This window comes from Felis catus, chromosome C2, assembly GCF_018350175.1.
Source record: "Felis catus isolate Fca126 chromosome C2, F.catus_Fca126_mat1.0, whole genome shotgun sequence".
Classification (NCBI taxonomy): Eukaryota; Metazoa; Chordata; class Mammalia; order Carnivora; family Felidae; genus Felis; species Felis catus.
In genome coordinates this window covers 123557159-123570250 of record NC_058376.1, presented here as the reverse complement: position 1 = coordinate 123570250, position 13092 = coordinate 123557159, and the positions used below count along the sequence as shown (strand labels likewise).

The 13092-nt window shown below is 40.9% G+C and overlaps 1 protein-coding gene across 2 annotated transcripts in view; it reads right to left on the bottom strand.

Moving 5' to 3' along the window:
• The window catches only part of RBP2 (retinol binding protein 2), a 66858-nt gene extending 54196 nt beyond the window's left edge, over positions 1-12662 (bottom strand). Inside the window, exons 1-2 of one of the 2 annotated variants that reach the window (XM_019810644.3) lie at positions 12294-12662; positions 7392-7474 (exon numbers count right to left, since the gene is read on the bottom strand). The gene's annotated coding sequence lies outside the window, so the exon portion shown is untranslated. The remainder of the gene's footprint in view (positions 1-7391; positions 7475-12293) is intronic. The other variant, XM_003992053.5, reaches the window with a different exon arrangement.
• Between the last annotated feature and the right edge of the window lie 430 nt (positions 12663-13092).

Below are 13092 nucleotides of genomic sequence, written 5' to 3'. Positions count from 1 at the left end.
ACATACAGTGTAATTTTAGTTTTAGATGTACAATATAGTGAGTCAAAAATTCCATATATCAGTCAGTACTCATCATGATAAGTGTACTCATTAATCCCTGTGACTTCTCCTCTGGTAATCATCAGTTTGTTCTCTATAGTCAAGGGTGTGTTTCTTGGCTTCTCTCTCTCTCTCTCTCTCTCTCTCTCTCTCTCTCTCTCTCTCTCTCTCTCTCATTTTCCCTTTGTTCATTTGTTTTGTTTCTTAAATCCCACATATGGTGTTTGTCTTTCTCTAACTTATTTGATTCAGCATCATATTCCCTAGCTCCATCCATATCATTGCAAATGGCGAGGTTTCATTTTTTTCTTAAAGCTGAATAATATTCCATGGTGTATCTATACCACCTTTTCTTTATCCAGTCATCTGTCGAAGTGTACTTGGGCTGCTTCCACGGTTTGGCTATTGTAAATAATGCTGCTATAAACATAGGGGTGTGTACATTCCTTTGAATTAGTGTTTTTGTAATTTTGGGGTAAATACCCAGTAGTGCAATTGCTGGATCATAGGGTAGTTCTATTGTTAACTTTTTGAGGAACCCCCATACTGTCTTCCACAGTGGCCACACCAGTTTGCATTCCCAACAATAGTGCATGAGGGTCCCTTTTTCCCTACATCCTCACCAACACCTGTTGTTTCTTGTATTGATGATTCTAGGTGTGAAGTGATATTTCACTGTAATTTTCATTTTCATTTCCTGATGATAAGTGATGTTGAGCATCTTTTCATGTGTCGGTTGATCATCTGGATGTCTTCTTTGGAGAAATGTCTGTTTTTGTCTTCTGCCCATTTTTAAATTGGATTATTTGTTTTTTAGGTGTTGCGTTTTATAAGTTCTTTATGCATTTTGGATAAGAACCCTTTATTGGATATGTCACTTGCAAATATCTTCTCCCCATCCATCAGTTGTCTTTTAGTTTTGTTGATTGTTTCTGACTAGGCTGTTTTCCAACTCTGTGAGATAGAAGTTAACTTGTAGAACTGATAATAATACAACTATTTCCAGTCTATAGCTATGCAAATGATGTCTAATCTTGACAATGCCAGTAGATTTTGTTAGGTAGGGGGTATAAGTCTCTAAATCAAATCCTCCTTGTAAGGATATTAATGTAATATCTTAGTGGCTCTTTCATTAATTAATAAATTAAATAAAATCTTTGCCAAGTATTTATTTCATATTTGCATGAAGCTCATGATTAGTCATCTTTAAAAATTGTCCTTTAACATTTTTATTGTCATTGTAATGAAATTTTGGGAAAGAGCAGTGATAAATTCATGTATTTAATCCACTTATTTATTTATTTATTTACTTATTTAGTATTATTTTCTTAATGTTTATTTATTTTTGAGAGAGAGACAGACAGAGCATGAGCAGGGGAGGGCAGAGAGAGAGGGAGACACAGAATCCAAAGCAGGCTCCAGGCTCTGGGCTATTAGCACAGAGCCTGACATGGGGCTTGAACTCAGGAGTCATGAGATCATAACCTGAGCAAAGTGGGATGCATAATTGACTGAGCCACCCAGGCACCCCTAATCCACATTTTTAAACTGAAAGTTCTGTGCAGAAATTTTAATTTATAGGTACTTCAAGTTATCAAACTTTTCCTTCATTGGCTCTAAGGCTTATGTCATAGAAAGGTCTTCCCCACCCCAAGATGAATTTTAAAAAGAAAAAGAAAACCTCATGTAATTACTTCTAGAACCTTTACGCTTTCATTTTTAAGCCTATAAACTTTTTGATTTAGCTTAATTATTTTCACAAATGTGTCACTGATTGTCCCAACACCATTTCAAATAGTTTCCCCACTAATTTAAAATTCCATTTTGCTATGAAAATGTGAAAATGAGGGCTCCTGGGTGGCTCAATTGGTTAAATGTCAGACTCTTGATTTCAGCTCAGGTCATGATCTCATGGTTCGTGAGTTTGAGCTCCACATCCGCTTCTGCGCTGACAACGTGGAACCTGTTTGGGATTCTCTCTCTCTCCGTCTCTCTCTCTCTGCCCCTCCCCAGCTTGTGTGCTTGCACACACTCTCTCTCTAAATAAATAAACATAAAAAAAGAAGGAAATTGGGAAAATGTTCACATTCAATGTACATATTAACTTAGGAAGAATGGACATCTTTATAATGTTGAGTTCTCCTATACAAGAACAGGGTAGAGGTTTCCATTAATCCAACTATTATCTTATGTTAAGACTAAGTTTAAAGTTTTTGTCTATATAACCTTCATATTTTTGTTAGTTATTTCTAAATATTTTGTCTGTCATGGTTATTAGAAATAGAATATTTTCTCACATTATATTTTCTAGTTGTTGTTTGTATATAAGAAAGCTACTGACTTGGGCATCAATTTTGTGCCTAGTTACCTTTTTGAATTCTCTTATTATCTGTAAAGTTTTTTACTTGATTTACTTATATTCTTGTATTTTCAAGTATACAATCATATCATCTACAAATAATGTTAGTTTTGCTTCCTTGTTTCCAATTTTTATTCTTTTATTTCTTTTATTATTTTATTATTTGTACTTTTGGATCGTTGGCAATGGCTAATCCTCACAGAAAAATATTAGTGGTTATCTATGTCTTATTCTTGATTTTACTAGAAATATTTTTAATGTCTTGTCAATAACTGATTAGTTTTTAGTCTAATATGTCTTAAGAAGTCAGCCACCCAAGTCTATTTTGCTGAACCTTTATTTATTTATTTTATTTTTTTACATTTATTTATTTTTGAGAGACAGAGACAGAGAACAAGTCGGGGAGGGGCAGAGAGAGAGGGAGACACAGAATCCGAAGCAGGCTCCAGACTCTGAGGTGTCAGCATAGAGCCCGAGGCAGGGCTCGAATCCACAAACAGTGAGATCATGACCTGAGCCGAAGTCAGACGCTTAACCAACTGAGCCACCCAGGTGCCCCTACTGAGCCTTTATTTTTAAGTTAGCATCAGAAATGGTAGGACACAATGAAATATATAACATAATTTGCATAAATTAAGAATATAGTGCCGGAAAACAACGCACATGTTGCAAAAATATGTTAACACTAAACTCATTAAAATGGTCGCTTATGGAGGAAAGGGAATGAGAATACAAAGATAGAAAGGAAAAATACATTCATCTCAAAAGCCTAACCTGATGAAACCTTGAAAGAAAAAAAGTACAAGTTTTGTTCCTTTTAGTATTTAATAAAATTTGCCTGTGAAATCATCTGGGCCTACTGCTTTTATGAGAAAGGGTGGTTCTTTGACAGCTTACTTAATTTCAATAAAAGTCATTGATCTCTCTAGATTTCAGTCTGTTCTGCGATAAGTTTTGCTTTTTTACATTTTACTTAAAAATATTTCATTTCTTGAAGAAATAATCATACTTTTATTTCCTCTGTGTCACTAGCTATTTCCTCGTTCTAATTTTAATTTTATATACTTATGAATTCTTCTCGATTTCATTAGCTGGTGGTTTCTCTATTTTATTTCTAAAGATCCAATACTTTTAATTATTTATTTAATACTTATTAATTTATTATTGAAGTGGGGAGGGGCAGGGGAAGAAGGAGAGAGAGAATCCCAAGCAGGCTCCACACTCTGCTCAGGGCCCAACTATCATGAGATCATGAACTGAGCTGAAATCAAGAGTCACAGGCTCAGCTAACTCAGCTACCCATGTGCCCTACAACCTTTTATTTATTAAAAAAATTTTTTTAATGTTTATTTATTTTTGAGAGAGAGACCGAGTGCGAGCGGGGGAGGGGCAGAGAGCGAGGGAGACACAGAATCCGAAACAGGCTCCAGGCTCTGAACTGTCAGCACAGAGCCCCACACGGGGCTTGAACCCACGAACCGCGAGATAATGACCTGAGCTGAAGTCGGATACTTAAGCAACTGAGCCACCCAGGTGCCCCTCCAACCCTTTATTTTTAAAGATTTGTTCTATTTACCTATTTTCAATGGCAAAAATTTCTGTTTTTGCTTTGTCAGTTCCTTCTTCCTATTATTTTATACTAATTTTGCTATTCTTTTTCTAACACTTAAATTCGTAATTGCTTCCAAACCTTGTTCAATAATAGTAATTATAATTTATATATTAATTATATTAATTTATTAATTACTTAAGGATATGAGCATTTTCTTATATTTTAAATCATATCCCTTAGGATTTTGTATGTAGTGTTATTAAAAATATTTTTTCTAATTGTGATATAATTATAGACTCACCAGTTGCAAAAATAGTACAGAGAGGTCCTGAGTACCCGTCACCTAGCTTCTCCCACTGGTGACATCTCCTACAACTATAGAGCATTATCAAAATGGGAAATTTGTTGTCACAATACATACGATTGACTACAAATTTTATTCGGATTTCACCCTCTCGTTTTGTATGTCTGTGTGTATACTTCCGTGATATTTAATCACATGTATAGATTCATACAACCATTATAACAGTCAAGATATGGACTGTTCTATCTCCACAAAAATACTCTCTTATGTTGTCCCTTTATAGCCACATCCTCCTGCCCCTTCCTAACCCCTAGCAACCACTGATGTGTCCCCCCGTCTTAACAATTTTGTCATTTAGATAATGCCATATAAATGGAACCATATAATATGCAACTTTTGAGTCTGGGCTTTTTCACTTTGCTTAATGCGCTAAGATCCATCCAATTATTTTAAGTATGAACAGTTTTTTTGCTTTTGTTGCTGACTAGCATTCCGTTAACCCTTCATCTGTTGAAGGTCATTGGGATTTTTTTTAGTCTTTGGCTATTAGAAATAAGCAGCTATGAACATTCACGTACAGGTTTTTGTGTGACTATAATGTTCCATTTCTCTGGGAAAAACACCCAGGAGGGTGACTACTGGTTGTATGACAAGTGTATATTTAATTTTTTAAGAAACTGCCAGACTCATTTCCAGAGTGGCTCTACCATTTTGTATTTCCACCAAAAATGTACAAGTGATCTAGTATCTCTGGAGGGTCGCCCATACTTGGCATTATTAGATTTTTAATTTTAGCCATTCTAGCAAGTATAATAGCATACTTTTTGAACAGATACCACTATGATTAAAATTGCATTTTTCCAGTGGCTAGTGATCCTGAACATCTTTTAATGTGTTTGCCACCCTTATGTCATCATTGGTAAAGTGTCTATTCAAGTTTTTCACTCATTTTCTAGATAAGACTGTTGCCTTACATTGAATGTAGAAAGTCCTTTCCATATTTTGTATATGAGTCCCTTGCTGGGATATAGGATTTGCAAATGTTTTCTACATTTATATTATCATCATTGTCTAACCATTTTGCCACTTCAGTTTTGATTTACTGTTTGCTCAAGAAATATTTTTAAGAGAGTTCATGCACCACAAAAAGAATGGAATTTATAATGATACAATGTCAGTCAGGAGAGCAGTCATGCGGTCATCCGGGGCTGATAGGGAAGGTGTCTTGCTTCAATAGGGCCTTTAGCTGAGTCTTCAATAATAGGTAGGGCTTGGGGGAAAATAATCTGTAGTGATTGCAGCAACCTTGAGGGTTATCAATTAGGGGCTATAAAATGGTGAGAGGCCCAAAGTACACAATAGCAGAAATTTTCTGAAGACATACTTGGGCATTATCTTGATATCCTAGATTAGGTGTTGCAATGGCCACCTCATCTGAGGATCAGCACCCTCTCAGAGGTGGCCTCTTCTGTAGGCCAAAGGTCTCTTACCCATTGCTGCGTGGCAGGAAGATTTCTTTACGTTGGTTGGAGGTCTCCTTTGAAGGGCCATAAATGAAAGCATGGTCAGGGCTGGGCTGATAACCATGGTGTGTGAAGTTCAGAGTAGTAATTACCTTACTTGCACAGCCCAGTAACTCAGAGAACATAGTGTGAAGTGAGGAGGGAAAGGAGAACGGCATGAGACCAGGTCCTACCCGGCTGGAGAAAGTCTGATAGAGGCCACATGGTCATCAAAGAAGAACGAGCTCCTGGAATGTGCAACCTGACTTGACCTCTCACTTCCAACATCACAACAGCACCAAACCAATCGAAATTGAGCAGAATTAGTTAGGTAATAGTCAGTCAAGAAGGCTTTTTGGAGGACGGACTTGGAGAAGTTCGTAAGAATTTGCTAGAAAGGGAAGAACTAGGCACTTTTTTTTTTCAATGAGAACAGGGAGAACAATAGTGTAGTGCAGTGTTGACTTCAGGAGACAAGCCTGGCTCAACCAGAAAGGGTGTGTTCAGGACTTCAGGGGAGTGGGGGACTTCTTAAGGAGGACTTGAACACCAAAATGAGGAGGGCAGATGCCACAGGACAGGAATGAAGGTACTCCTCATGGGCTCAGGAAGTTCCCCACATTCTCCCCCACCACTTGTCATGGTGTCTGAGATGTCAAGGAGGGCCTAGGGTGACTTCTTCAGGTTAAGGCATTGTTGCCTCCAGATTCTTCATTTAGGGGTGAACAGTCTGAAGATATTTCTTCCCTCTGGTATTCCTCCCATACAATGGACCAGCCTAAGTTGCTTCACCTGGTGCTGCATCTCTTTGCCTACTAGAAACCCCCCCCCCCCTCTTATCTCTCCAAATATCCAGCCAGCTTGCTCAGTCCACACTTGCCAGGGGGTCTTTCTCGAGTCCTGCCCTGCACACTGTTCTCAATATGCCAACAAGCTCTTATAGCACTGGACGTCTGAGGCACTCATTTGGCCCCTGGCCCCGGTGTAACACTTACGTGTGAATGGCCCAGCCATGGCCCTGGCCCTGCTCAGGTGATCAGTAGACATTTATGAAGCAATGAAAGACAATAGGGGCACGTCTTAATCCAGTAAGGCCATTTTAAATCTGTTATCTGATATTGTCTCCCCTATTAATAGTTAATATCATTATCATGGGTAGGTTTGTTTTTGTTTTTGCTTAAAACAACAGAAATTTATTCTCCCACTTCAGGCAGCCAGGATTCCAAAATCCAGATATTGACAGGGTGGGTTCCTTCTGGAGGCTTGAGCACGAATCTGTTCAGTTCCTCTCTCTTAGATTCTAGTAGTTACTGGCAATTCTTGGCATTTTTTTTTTTTTGGCTTATAAACACAACAGTCCAAATTTTGCCTCCATATTCAAACCACCCTCTTTTGTGTGTGCCTTTTTCTATCTCCTATAAGGACAGTCTCGTTGGATTTACTATGATCTTAATCTTGATTCTACCTTAATCACATCTCCATGGGACTTAAGTAATTTAAATTAATAACAGAGCCACCCTCTTTTTCTATCTTCTAATTCACGACCCCGCTAGGGTTCAAAAAGACAATCTGATGCTCATTAGCTATTTCCTCCCTGTCTTCTAGCTCGTTGGCATCTAGACTCTGAACAGTTACCTCATGGAAGGGTCGCAGTCTTTGGCATCTCAAAGACCCAGGTGCCAATCTCAGTGCTTCCTCTTGGTTCCGCTTTTAAAGGCCTACAGAGAAGAAAGGAGGTCTTGCCATGGGCTGATACATCATACTCATGGGGCACAGCACTTCTTCATGGTTCCCCACTGAGATACTGGCAGTCTGCACAGGGGCCACCTTGATTATGTGTCTGAGAGCTCCCTTATTGGTTATTTACTGCTGGGTAACAAATTACTCCTTAACTTAGTGGCTTTAAGCAACATAAGCTTCTATTGTCTCATAGTTTCTATGGGTCAGGAGTTTGAGAGTGGCCTAGTTAGACTGAAGGACCTGCTTTCGAAGGTGGCTCACTGGCTGCTGGTGGGAGGTTTCAGTTGCTTTCCATGTGGGCCTCTCCACAGGGCTACTCAAGTGTCCTTGTGACATAGCGCCTGGTTCCCCTCAGATCAAGTAGTCTGAGAGAGAAACCAAGGAGGCAGTTGTACGTACCCTTGTATGACCTACCTTCAGAAGTCACATACCCTCACTTCTGCTACCAGTCCATATTCAAGGGGAGGGAAATTAGGCTTTGAAAGTCAGGCATATCAAAGGATTTGCCAGAGGATTTAAAAACCACCACAGCTCTCTTTTCTACTAGGTCTCCATCCTTCTCTGTCTTTATCTACATGGTCTTATTACTACTCTTGTTCCCCTAACCCCTCACCCTTACTCCCAGAGTCCAGGATCTCTGCCAGAGTGGGATGTGTGTGTGTGTGTGTGTGTGTGTGTGTGTGTGTGTGTGTGTGAGTGTGTGAGTGTGTGTGTGTGTGTGTGTGTGTGTGTGTCATACTAGTTAGAGAAAACAAAGGGTTTAATTGGCTGATAAGTAAAAAGCCCAGGGTTAGGACTGACATCAGGTAGGGCTGGATCCTGACATGCGAATGATGGAGCATCTCTTCATCTCTTGCCTCTGCTTTCTTCCATGAGCCTTCATTTCAGTAAGACTCCCTCCATGTGATGGCTTTCAGCAGCTCCAGGCTGACATTCTACCCCTTTAGTATTCCCAAAGGATAGAGAGCATCTCTTTCCAGTATCTTAAATGAAAACCCCAAGATTATGTATTTGTGTCAGGTCTAGCGACTTTGAGTGTGATTGGCCAGGCCTGTGTTGTATGGCAACCCTGGAACTGACTGGGGACAAGGGAAGCAAGAACTGTCTGAAGTACATGGACTGAGTGTTATTATCAGAAGAAAGGGGACCAGACTTGGAACAAGTACACTGGCAGCAATCTGCGACACTGATGGTGAGCACTGAAGGAGACAAAGTATATAAACTGTCTGGCGCTTGATGGAATTTTTTTCTGGATTCTTCTATTTTCCCCTTTCTCTGTATTTAATCATCTGATAAGTCCCACAGATTTTCCTTTAGCATTGCTGGTTGCCACGGCCCCTCCTCCTCCAAAGCACTGCCTTGCTATGGCCTCTCACTGCTGCTCTCCTGGACTAGGCTGGAGACACCCCTCCAACTCTCTCAGAGCACAGAACCTGAATCTGGCTCTGGAAGATCCATCATCTGCACACACTTGGCAATATCCCCTTGGCTACGGAAGAACACTCGGATCGTTTGTAGCAGAGGAAGATGGCTGCCGGTGGGTGGTAGAACTAGGTAGATGGGATGGAGCAGAGATGCACGGTAGCTATGGAACTGGCTCCCACGGTTCCCGGTGCAGCCCTGGAAACCAGAGCATCTAAGAGCTGTGGGAGACCAGATGGCCAGAGTGTACTAGAGCTTCTCAGCCTCCACATTCAAGCAGCCCCATCCTCCATTTTCCCCAGAGGAGAAACGATGGCTTTCCATTCTTTGATCTAAAATGGAAAGTGCCCGGCTAACCTTGCCAGGGGGCTCCTCAAAATGTCAACTCTGTAAGAGTAGTCATAGTTAAGCCAGATGGAGTTTGATTTTGTGCAGGATCGTTTGTTTAAATTTTTACACCAGTTTTTTTTTTGTTAAAGTTTTAAACCATGGAATATTTCAAGTATCTACAGAAGCAGAAAGGATAGCTGAAGAAATTCCATATGCCCATCACCCAGCTTCAGCATTTATCAGGTTGTGGCTAGTCTTATTTTGTCTCCATTCCTACTATTCCTCACCTTTCCAATTATCTTGAAGCTAAACCCAGATATTATGCCCTTTCTCCATAAATATTTCAGTGTGTATCTTTAAAAGACAAGAACTCTTAAAATACATTACCATAATGCCATAATACTAAAAGTTTAATAGCATTTCTGGCAATATCACATGTCGTCAGTGTGCAAATTTCCCTAGTTATCTCTAGTTATCTCTAGTTTCTGTTTGTTCTAGAGTATTTTGTTTTCACAATTTATTTATTTGAATTAGGATTCAAATAAAGGCCATATAGTATAATTAGCTGATATGTCTCCTGAGTTTATTTTAGACTATAGGTTCCCTCTGTATGCCTTTTTTGTTCCTTGCAGTTTATTTGCTGAGGAAACCAGGTTGTTTGTCCTCCAGTTTCTTATGGTCTGGGTTTTGCTGATCACACCCCTCAAATGTCTAACATGTCCCTCCGCCCCTACATTTCCTGTAAATATGTAGTTGGATCCAGAGACTTGACCAGATTCTATGTGGATCTTTTGGTGAGGCCACTTGGTAGGTGGATTGTGTAAGAAGCACAGAGACGTTGTTGCCTCTCTGTTTTGTGTCCACTACTTAGTACCTGTGACACCGGACCCTGGAAACCGGAAGTCTGCCACTGGTGTCACCCCAAGCCAATTCCTCCACTGGTCCCATTTCAAAAAATGGAATTTGCATTATCCATCTTTCTCACCTAGTTCCCTTTCCAGATCTCTTTACTTGGTGTGACTGAGGGAATCTTGGTCTCATACCTGGAACCTGCATGCAAAGGAAGCTGGGGAAGCTATTTCTTTCTTTGATGAATACCTGAGAGAGATGGAATCCCCAAAGAAGGGATTCCCTAAATATGGGAGACTTGTTCATAAGATGGCAAACCACAGATATGATGAATGTGCACGAGGGCATCTAAGACCATGGTAAGACTGAGAGCTAAGTGGTAGGAGTTCAAACAGGACCTCCACTGGGGTATGTGGTTTTGGGGGAAGGGACCCATTGGGCTTAGACCTCGTATTCATGAAGGGCTTTTCAACTTTTGACATTATTGCCAAGTGGTTACAGAGAGACAGTAATGGGACAGAATAGAGTTCCTTCTCTACCTTTATTTTTTATTTTTTTTAAATATGAAATTTATTGTCAAATTGCTTTCCATACAACACCCAGTGCTCATCCCAACAGGTGCCCTCCTCAATATCCATCTACCTTTAAACCTGTACACCATGCTTAGACCAGACTACCCCAGGTACACTCTGAATTCAGAAATTTTGTAAATGCTAAAATTATCCTGGAACTAGCACTACATAAGTATACTGTATTTTTGTGTACTAACCTATTTGTTACCTGCAGCCATTTAAAACAAACCACAACTTTTGTTAATTCAGATCTGGTATTTCTTTGTTAGAGGCATCTTAAGAAATGGCCAGGATCATCTTAAAGAAGATCAGTACTCAAAGGAGATTTTGTGGGTTGTGGAGGGGGGAGAGGAGGGTCCCAAACTTTATCTCTGAACGATTGGTAGGGTTTTGATTATTGTAAGAGAATGGGGCATATCATCATGGGTGTGTCCCTCCTGGAGTGAATCAAGTCCCTTTTCCCAGAGGGACACTTATCCCTTTCCTTTTCCCCACTATCCCTGAGAGGAAAGCCACTTCTGTGACTTGGGTGATTAGCATGTCCCTACCACCTACCCTGACTCAGTCCTGCAGGTCCCCAGCTCAGGGTTGGGTGTGGGGATGGGGCCGCACTGGTGAAGTCCCTGGGAACTGAGATTAGGAAAGACTCAGCTCTGCAGATGGAGGCAGGCTGGGGGGACTATTCCTGTCAGCGTTGGCGTGGGTAAGGGACATGTGGGGGAATTAAGCAGAGTTTAATTGCAGGGCAGTGTTGAGCTGTTTCATTTGCACCTGAAAAGAACAATAATGCTGTCCTAATTAATTGAGACAGAAGTTATAAATCAGGGCTTCCAGAGAGGTCCTTGGGGTCCACCTTGTCAGGATGTTCATGCAGGAGGGTTTTGGAGGCAGCCAAAGAATGACATTTCAGGGGCTTTGGGGGTTTAAGGTCTGAAGTCCGTCCACCTGCCAGCCCTAGGATGACAGGTCACTGTGTCTGTGCATCGCAGACTCTGGGTTCTCAATCAGTATCATGTGTGTGAGAGAGAGAGGGACAGAGAGACAAAGAGAAACTGCACTTGGGTTTGCACCCCCAAAACATCAGAGAGGCTCTGCTCTACCTCCTCCTTCTGCCACTGAGAGGTCTGGGGCTTCCTGCCCTAGCTGAGCCACGCTTCCGGATTTCTGTTAAATGGTTCCCTGTGTCCCCTGAACTTCAGCTCCTTCTGTTTTTCTGTCACCCACACTGTGTCAGCAATGAAGTCATGTTGATTCCACTCCTCGGATGCCAATCAGATCTCTGTTTTTGTTTTTGTTTGTTTAACCCACATATAAATTGGCTTGTTATATGCCAGGCACTGTTCAAATCTCTTTGTAAAAATAATATATACAGTAATCCTCCTTACCCGTGGAGGATATGTTCCAAGACCCCAAGTGGATGCCTGAAACCACAGATAGTACTGAACCCTATATATATATAATGCATTTTCCTAGATGTACAATACCTAGGACAAAGTTTAATTTATAAATTGGGCACAGGATGACATTAACAATAAATAATAAAATAGAACAATTTATAGCAACATACTGTAATAAAAGTTATGTGAATGTGATCTCTCCAAATATTGTATTAGACTGTACTCACCTTTCGTCATGATGTGAGATGATAAAAAGCCTACGTGAGACCTGGCGCGAGGAGACTGGCACAGGCACCCTGAAGTCGCGATAGGCTACTATTGACCTTTTGCAGATTCGTCAGGAGGAAGAATCTTCTGCTTCCGGGGAGGGGGTAACTGAAACCTCAGCAAGTGAAACTACGGATAAGGATACTGTATCTCTTCTAAGTAAGCTCATTAGATGGATTAGATTCATTCAAGCCTCACAAAAAGTCCATGGCAAAAGGTCAGCTCTGATTTGCAGAGGAGTAAACTGGGGCACAGAGAGGCTGTACAATTTGCCTTAACCTCACAGAGCTGGGGAGTAGCACCGATGGGAACTGAACCGACGCCACGTGATTCTGGAGCTTGGGAGCTCAGTCACTTCACCCCCACCAACTCTCCTCCGGGAGGGCCTAGGCTCGGCCTCAGCGCTTCCTGCCTGAGTTCCTGCATGTGGCAAGCCTACGTTTTGAAAATGTGAAGTTACGTAATACAAACGCGTTAATAAGGTATGTTCGTGTGGAGTGTGTTTTGAAATATTGTAACCCTCCAGCTTGAAAAATGTGGAAAAAAAATAACCTTTTCAAGTTGGCTGGCCCATGGAATTGCAAGATGTAGTGAAGCTATTTCCATAGCTCAGTGGCACCAGGTGAGCTGGTAAATAGATAACCTCCATCCTTTGTCAGTCCCGTGGGGCTCTCAGTGTTGTTGACGTGCTTTGGAAATTGAGCGAACGAATCCGTTGCTAGTGCCCCGTTCTGTGAACAGGCACCGTTGTTAGAGCTG